The following is a 7,692-nucleotide window of genomic DNA, read 5'->3' as shown; positions in this document are numbered from 1 at the left end:
AGGACAGGTCTATAACTTGTTTATAACAAGTGAAGCGTGGACAAAAGATCAAGGGATATAGTCTTGATGACAACAACATATTACATAAGGCTGTGTCTTGTTTACATAGTACACCATATAAATTCTCCTTGAAGAAAAACCCTTGAGGAAAGGAACTCTATGAAGACTCTTGTCCAGGGGTTCTGAACCTTCCTGATGCTGTGCCAACCATTTAATACAGTTCCTTATGTTGTGATAACATCTCAAATAGAGCCCAAAGCTGAAAGCAGGAACTGATGCAGAATCTACGGAAGGATGCTGTTTAATTTGGCTCACCACTCATTGCTTCTTCAGCATGTTTTTTTTTATTGGTTATTTTATTTATTTACATTTCAAATGTTGTCCCACTTCCTGGTCTTCCTTCCACAAACCCTACATCCCATTCCTCCTCTCTTTTGTCTCTATGAGGGTGCTCCTCCACCCACCCACCCAATCCTGCCTCATTTCTCTAGCATCCCCTTATGCTGGGACATCAAGCCTCCACAGGACCAAGGGCCTTACCTCCCATAGATGTCAAATAAAGTAATCCTCTATCACATATGTAGCTGGAGCCATGGATCCCTCTATGTATACTCTTTGGTTGGTGGTTTCATCCCTGGAAATCTGGGGCATCTGGTTAGTTGATATTGCTGTTCTCCCTATGGGGTTGCAATTCCCTTCAGCTTCTTCAATCCTTCACCTAACTCTTCCTCTGGGGTCTGACCTCAGTCTGATAGTTGGCTCAGAGTATATGCTTCTGTGTTAATCAGGTGCTGGCAGAGCCTCTCAGGGTTATACAGGCTCCTGTCAGTAAGCACTTCTTGGTATCAGCAATAGTGGAGCATGTGTCCTTGTTATATGTTGGAGCATCTTTTGGGTATATGCCCAGTAGTGGTATAGCTGTCTTCAGGTAGAACTATTTCCAATTTTCTGAAGAACCCCTTGATTGTTTTCAAAAGTGGTTGTACCAGCTTGCAATCCCACCAATAATGGAGGAGTTTTCCTCTTCATATCCTTGCCAGCACCTGCTGTCCCCTGAGTTTTATTTTTTATCTTAGCCATTCTATTTGGTGTGAGATGGAATCTCATGGTTGTTTTAATTTGAATTTCCCTGCACAAGACTACTAGCCCAGAGATGGCATCACTGGGCCACTCCTTCCCCCATCATTCACTAATTAAATATTTACTTTACAGACAGATCTTATGGAGTTATTTTCTCAATTGGGGTTCTTTATTTTCAGATAAACCAAAACTTGTGCTAAGTTATCATAAAACTAGCCAGTACACTAGGCATTGGCTTCATAAACTTTCAATGTCCACAGCCGTCTTGGAAGAAACTTCATTGATCTGTATTCATTTATACAGAGACCATCTTGTGTTTCTATATACAAACACGAATATGTGGGTTATACATTAGCAAAATTACAACAGTAACCCTTCTGCCATTGTACGTATGGGATATTCCCAGAGCAGCTAGTTGTCAGTGAACAAAGTAACTTTAGCTGAAGGTTGAAAATTTCCTACTTGACTCTAGGATTTCATTCTCTGCCATCTGATGACCTTATCCATAGTTGTGAGAGCTCTTTAGATTTTTTCAGTATTATATCTAAGGCACAGTAATCATTTCAAAACAAGTTAAATATGATTTAAGCCACATTTCAGAGGGTATTTTAGGATCAGGATATGTAAGTATAAATCTTTAAATAAATTTCAAATTAGATTTTTTTGTTTTGAATACTCACTAGTAAACCATTAGTGTACCAAATTTTAGGATGGAGTAAAACAATTAGATGAGCATATTGCCTAGTAATTAACACCATGGAAGAAATATCCATAAGAAATAATATAATAAACACATTAAGCTGCATACAAACACATTAAATTTTGGAGTGCACAGTATAATTTTAATTTTGGTTGCTTCTCAGCATTACCACTGACAGGTTCCATTTTAATGCTGCCTGAATCTAAAGTGGTTTTGTGAATTGAATTTAAATACTGTTACTAGGCTGATAATACACTATACATTTCGAAACACAAGTTCTATTGTCTGTAACATTCAAGTTTCACTTGTAAGGAAGATGGAGTAGTTCTATTAACATTAGAGTTATTTCTGGTTGTGAGGGCTACCACGCAACACAGTTGACAACATTTAGTCTGTCACAGTAGTAATCATAAAGATTTTCATCTGAGTATTTTTTTGAAACCTCTTTGCATTTAATTGTATTAAATTGCCTATCAAATGATCCCTTTTCACTTGGCTTTCTTTCTTACCATGAAGTAATTACTAAAAAACTAACTACATTTTTATTGAAATATATTTTCCCATATAATATATCCTGATTATAGTTTCCATTCCCTCAATTCCTGGTTCCTCCTCACCTCCCTCCCCCTCCTCATCTACTTCCTTTCTGCCTCTCTTTAGAAAATAATAAGCTTCTAAAGATAAAATCCAAACATGTCGAAATAAAATGAAACAAATTTTTGATATCATAATTGACATGGTAATGAACAGGAGGGAAAGAACCCCAAGAGATAGCAATATAAACAGAAACCAACTCATTCTTTTAGTCAGGAGTCCAATATAATAATAAGCTTATAACTGCCATATATAAGCAGAGGACCTGGTGCAGACTTGTGTAGGCTCTGTGCTTTCTGGTTCAGATTCTCCTTGATTTGCTGATTTAGAGGGCTTTGTTCTCTTGGAATCTCCAATTCCTTCTTGCTTTTAAAATCTTTCAGCATCCTCTTCTCATGGATTCCCTGAGCTCTCAGGGGAGGGATTTGATGGAGACTTCCAATTTAAATTTCTCTGGATAATGTCTATCTTTGAGTCTCTGCATCTGTTCTCATTTACTGCCTGAGGAAGCCTCTCTGGCAAAGAATGGATAAGGCATTGATCCATAAGTATAGCACATTATCGTTTGCAATTATTTTGTTTTTCTATATTTTTAAAAATCAGATGTATTTGCTTTTACCTTATGTATTTTTATATCTAGTTTCTGGGTCTTAGTTATCAAAACAATGTTGGATACGGGTTCTTTTCTCTCATAATGGGCCTTAAATGAAATCAACATTGAATGGATACTCTTAAAAATTTTGTGCCACCATTGCTCTAAGCACATTTTGCACAAAGGACAGATTATAGGTGAAGGGTTTTGTGGCTGTGTTGGTATCCACGTTTCTCTCTCCTTAGCTTGGAGAATACCTTTTCTTACAGAAGACAATGGAAGAAAAAGTTCATAGCTCCATGTAGGCATGAACACAATTTCTCCACTTTCAATGAGTTGGGTGAATGTTGACCTCGGCAATGGGGTCTCACTGTCAGTTTGTGGAGAGCAAAAAATTGTCTTAGCATGAGCTGGATTGTTTGAGCAATTCCATAGTACCCCCATGGCCAACAACTCAATCAAGTGCAATCCAGACATGCCCAAGGCAACCTTGCCTAGATATTAAAGATGGGCAATCTAGACTCCATATTCCCCATTACTAGGATGCCTTAGTAGGATTACCTCATATGTCCCTGGAAGTTTCTTCTGAACTAGGTTTCCATACTACCTTTCAAAAGGCCTCTAATTCTAGCCATCTCTCTCACTATTCTCTCCTTCCATCCCTCCTACCTTCCAAATTGATCCCCAATGCTCCTGGCCCTTATTCCAGGAATATCTGTAAAGTTTATTCTATTTCCCTTTCCCTGGTGGATCTATGCAGAGATCCCTTAATCTTTACCTACTCTTTCTGGGACTGTTGACTTTCACAGAACTATCTTTTACTTAGCAACTAATATCCACTTATAGGTGAATACATACCGTATTTGTCTTTCAGCATTTGGGTTACCTTACTCAGGATGATTTTTTTTTCTAATATCATCCATTTGCCTGTGAATTTCATAATATCATAATATCATTATTTTTAACAGTTGAATAAATCTATATTGTGCAATGGATGCCTTTTGGTTTTTATAATCCATTCTTTGGTTAAGAGACATTTAAGTTGTTTCAATTTTCTGGCAATCATGACCAAAGCCACAATGAATAAGGGTGAACAAGTAATTGTTCTTGTGGTAGGATGGAGCATCCTTTGGTTATAAACCCAAGGGTAGTATAGCTGGTTCTAGAGGTAGATTGATTTTCTAAGGAGTCACTATATTTATTTCCATAGTGTCTGTAGAAGGTTACTCTCCCACCAACAGTGGAAGAAGTGTTCCCCTTGTTTCACATCCTTTGCAGCATGAGCTGTCACTTGTATTATTTGTCTTAGCCATACTGGTGTAAGTTGAAATGTCAATGTAGTTTGGATTTGTATTTTCCTGATGGCTAAGAATGGTGAACATTTCTTTAAATGTTCCTCAGCCATTTGAGATACCTATATAGAGAATTCTCTGTATACCTCTGTACTGCGTTTTTATTGGATTATTAGAACTTTGATATCTGCTTTTTTGAGTTCTTTATACATTTTGGGTATTAGCATTATATAAGATATGGATTTGGTAAAATAAAATAAAATAAAATATTTTCCTGTTGTGTAGGCTGCCACTTTGTTTGACTGATGGTGTCCTTTGCCATTCAAAAGCTATTCAGTTTCATGAAGTCCAGTTTATCATTTGTGAATCTTAGTGCTTAACACTGAGGAAATACAAAGAATTGTAAGGATATTCTTTAAAAACCTGAACTCAGTTATGACATTGAATGTTTTTGTGACAACCTTTCCCACCACTACCACAAAAAGGAAAGAAACAGTTTATATAAGATGCTATTTAAGAGAGTGCTTAAAATTGTAATAAATTTGAAGTGTCATTTATCACAGTTGGTGGCTTCAGGCAGGAGGGCCGAGAAAGACTGAATTTTCTTTATGGGGCTGACCAATAATAGTTTAGCCATACTCCAAAGAGTATATGGGCAACATAAATCGGAACTGGTGAATTTTTCTTCTTTGGACTCGGGTGAAAAAAGGATGACAGGGATGTCCTGGGAGGAATGAGAAGCAAATATAATTAGTGTGCATTGTATGCAAATTTCAAGTAATTAATATATTATGTTGGATAAATTACTTTTTTAAAATAAATCTTCATTTTACCAAATTAGAAAATATAAAATAAATGAATAAATTTCTTACTAGGCACCACTTCCCAAAGTAAAATCAAAATCAGATAAACAATTTAACTTAGACCCTCTATAATTTTTATCTTCTTCCTAGATTTTTTTCAATACTAGATTGTTCTCTGTAAATAGAATGCCTTATGGTCAGATGTACATTTATCCTTTAAAACTGGAAGACTTGTTTCTATTTTATCCAATTTTACACATGTTAATTATTCCTTTAAAATTCTTTGTTTAGTGTAACTCATATCTATGTAACAGAAAGTAAGATGAAACATAAAATAAATAAAATAAATTATACAACGGGTTTAGTGGTAGCAAGACTAAATGAACTGAAGACAAATGGTAATGATAACAATAGATTATTTTGAGAGGCAATTATTTGGGAAAAAATCAAGAGACAAGTGGGTAAGTGAATCATATACAAGTCACACACACACACACACACACACACACACACACACACACACAGTTAGGCTAACACAGAGTCGAGGCAGGGTTTCAGGAGGAGGGTCAAGTCAGGTTGGTGAGAAGAGTTAAGGTGCAATGAATTGTATGAACCTGGAGGAGTATTACAAGGAGAAAAAGCTGTAGTATTCAGAGACAAGGCAGACATAAAGCAAAGAAAAAATATTTAAATCAAGGCTAGTGAAAGCATTTTCTAGGTATAGATGCAGTTAACAAGAGGAATTTTTAGACAGTGTAATTAGCTAAGTTAAATTCCCATACTGATCTAAGTAAATAACTTTTTCCATGATTTATGATACAGAGCTGCAGATTTTGTTAGTGCTTTAGTATTAAATCACAAATAGGAAATGATGTAACCCTCTGATGATAGAATTAATCCGAAGATGGCACAGGATTAATAGACAGAGAGAAATGAGGCTACTTATTGTCACATTGTTACTAGTAAGAAAAAAAAAGTGTTCAACGGAACTTAAAATGATTTTCCAGAGAAACAGGGAGAGAACAGTGAGAAATGGGGAGTGACTACAATCTAAATACCTCTACAAAAGTGGCATAATGAAATCTATTGTTGTTTACAGTGAAAACATGCATTTTCTTTTACACGTAAGGTAAAAGATCCTATAAAAAGTAACTACTCTCCTATCTTAGATAACAGTTTAAGCTATTCATTGTCTGAAAGCCATGTCAACCAATAAATTTAGGAGTTATATCCAATCAGTGGTTTGAAAACAGTTTCCTAAAGAAGCTACTTCTAGGGTTCTGTAGCAGTTAGAGTGTTGAGGGGAAAAGGACTTCTACCACTCCATGTTGCTCTTCTTTGTAAGGTTTTACTTGAAGAGAGTTTTCCACCTTGCAAATGATATAGATATTATAGAATCAAATGACTGTCAATCAAACTCCATGAGATATTTTTTTTTATTTTTTATTGGATATCTTATTTACATTTCATATGTTATCCCCTTACCACATCCTCCACCCACCCGGGAACTGCCCATCCCCTTACCCCTCCTCTTTCTTCTCCGTGGATGTAACCCCCACCTACCCCCCCGACTCCCACTTCCCAACCCTCAAAATTCCCACCCCCTGGGGCGTCCATCCTTCATGAGGTCAAGGATCTCATCTTCCACCTGTGCCCGGCATGGCCCTCCACTCTTACATATTCAGCTGAAGCCCTGGATCCCTCCATAAGTGCTCCCAGGCTGGTGGTTAGGACCCTGGGAGCTCCGGTTGGTTGGTATTGTTGCTCTCCTCATGGTGGCACAAACCCTTTCAGCTCCTTCAGTCCTCACTCTAACTCCTCCATTGAGAACCACATGATCAGTTCAATGGCTAGTTGTGAGCATCTGCCTCTGAATATGTCAGACTCTTGAAGGCCTCTGAGAAGACATCCATATCAGGCCCTTATCCGCATGCACTTCCTGACTTCCACATCAGCATCTACCTTTGGTGACTGCACATGGGATGGATACTCAGGTAGAAAGGTCTTCAAATGGCCCCTCCTTCAGTTTCTGTCCCTCACTTTGTCTCCATATTGGCTCCCTTGAGTATTTTGTTGCTCCTTCTAAGAAGAACTGAATCACCCCCACTTGGTCTTCCTTTTTTATGAGCTTCATGTGGCCTGTGAGTTGCATCTTGGGCATTTCAAGGTTCTGGGCTAACATCCAATAATCAGTGAGTGAATACCATGTGTGTTCTTTTGTGATTGGCTTACTTCACTCAGGATGATAATTTCTAGTTCCATCCATTTACCTAGGAAACTCATGAATTCATTGTTTTTAATAGCTGAGTAATACTCCATTGTGTAAATATACCACATTTTTTGAATCCATTCCTCAGTTGAAGGACATCTGGGTTCTTTCCAGCTCCTGGCTATTATAAATAAGGCTGCTATGAACATAGTTGAGCATATGTCCTTATTATATGTTCAAGCATCTTCTGGGTATATGCCTAGGAGTGGTATAGCTGGATCCTCAGGTAATGCTATGTCCAATTTTCTGAGGAACCGCCAGACTGATTTCCAAAGTGGTTGCACCATCTTGCAGTCCCACCAACAATGGAGGAGTGTTCCTCTTTCTCCACACCCTCGCCAGCATCTACTATCACCTGAGTT

The sequence above is a fragment of the Grammomys surdaster genome, unplaced genomic scaffold, assembly GCF_004785775.1.
Source record: "Grammomys surdaster isolate TR1022 unplaced genomic scaffold, NIH_TR_1.0 125982, whole genome shotgun sequence".
In the NCBI taxonomy this organism is placed as follows: domain Eukaryota; kingdom Metazoa; phylum Chordata; class Mammalia; order Rodentia; family Muridae; genus Grammomys; species Grammomys surdaster.
Note: the sequence above shows the minus strand (reverse complement) of the source record.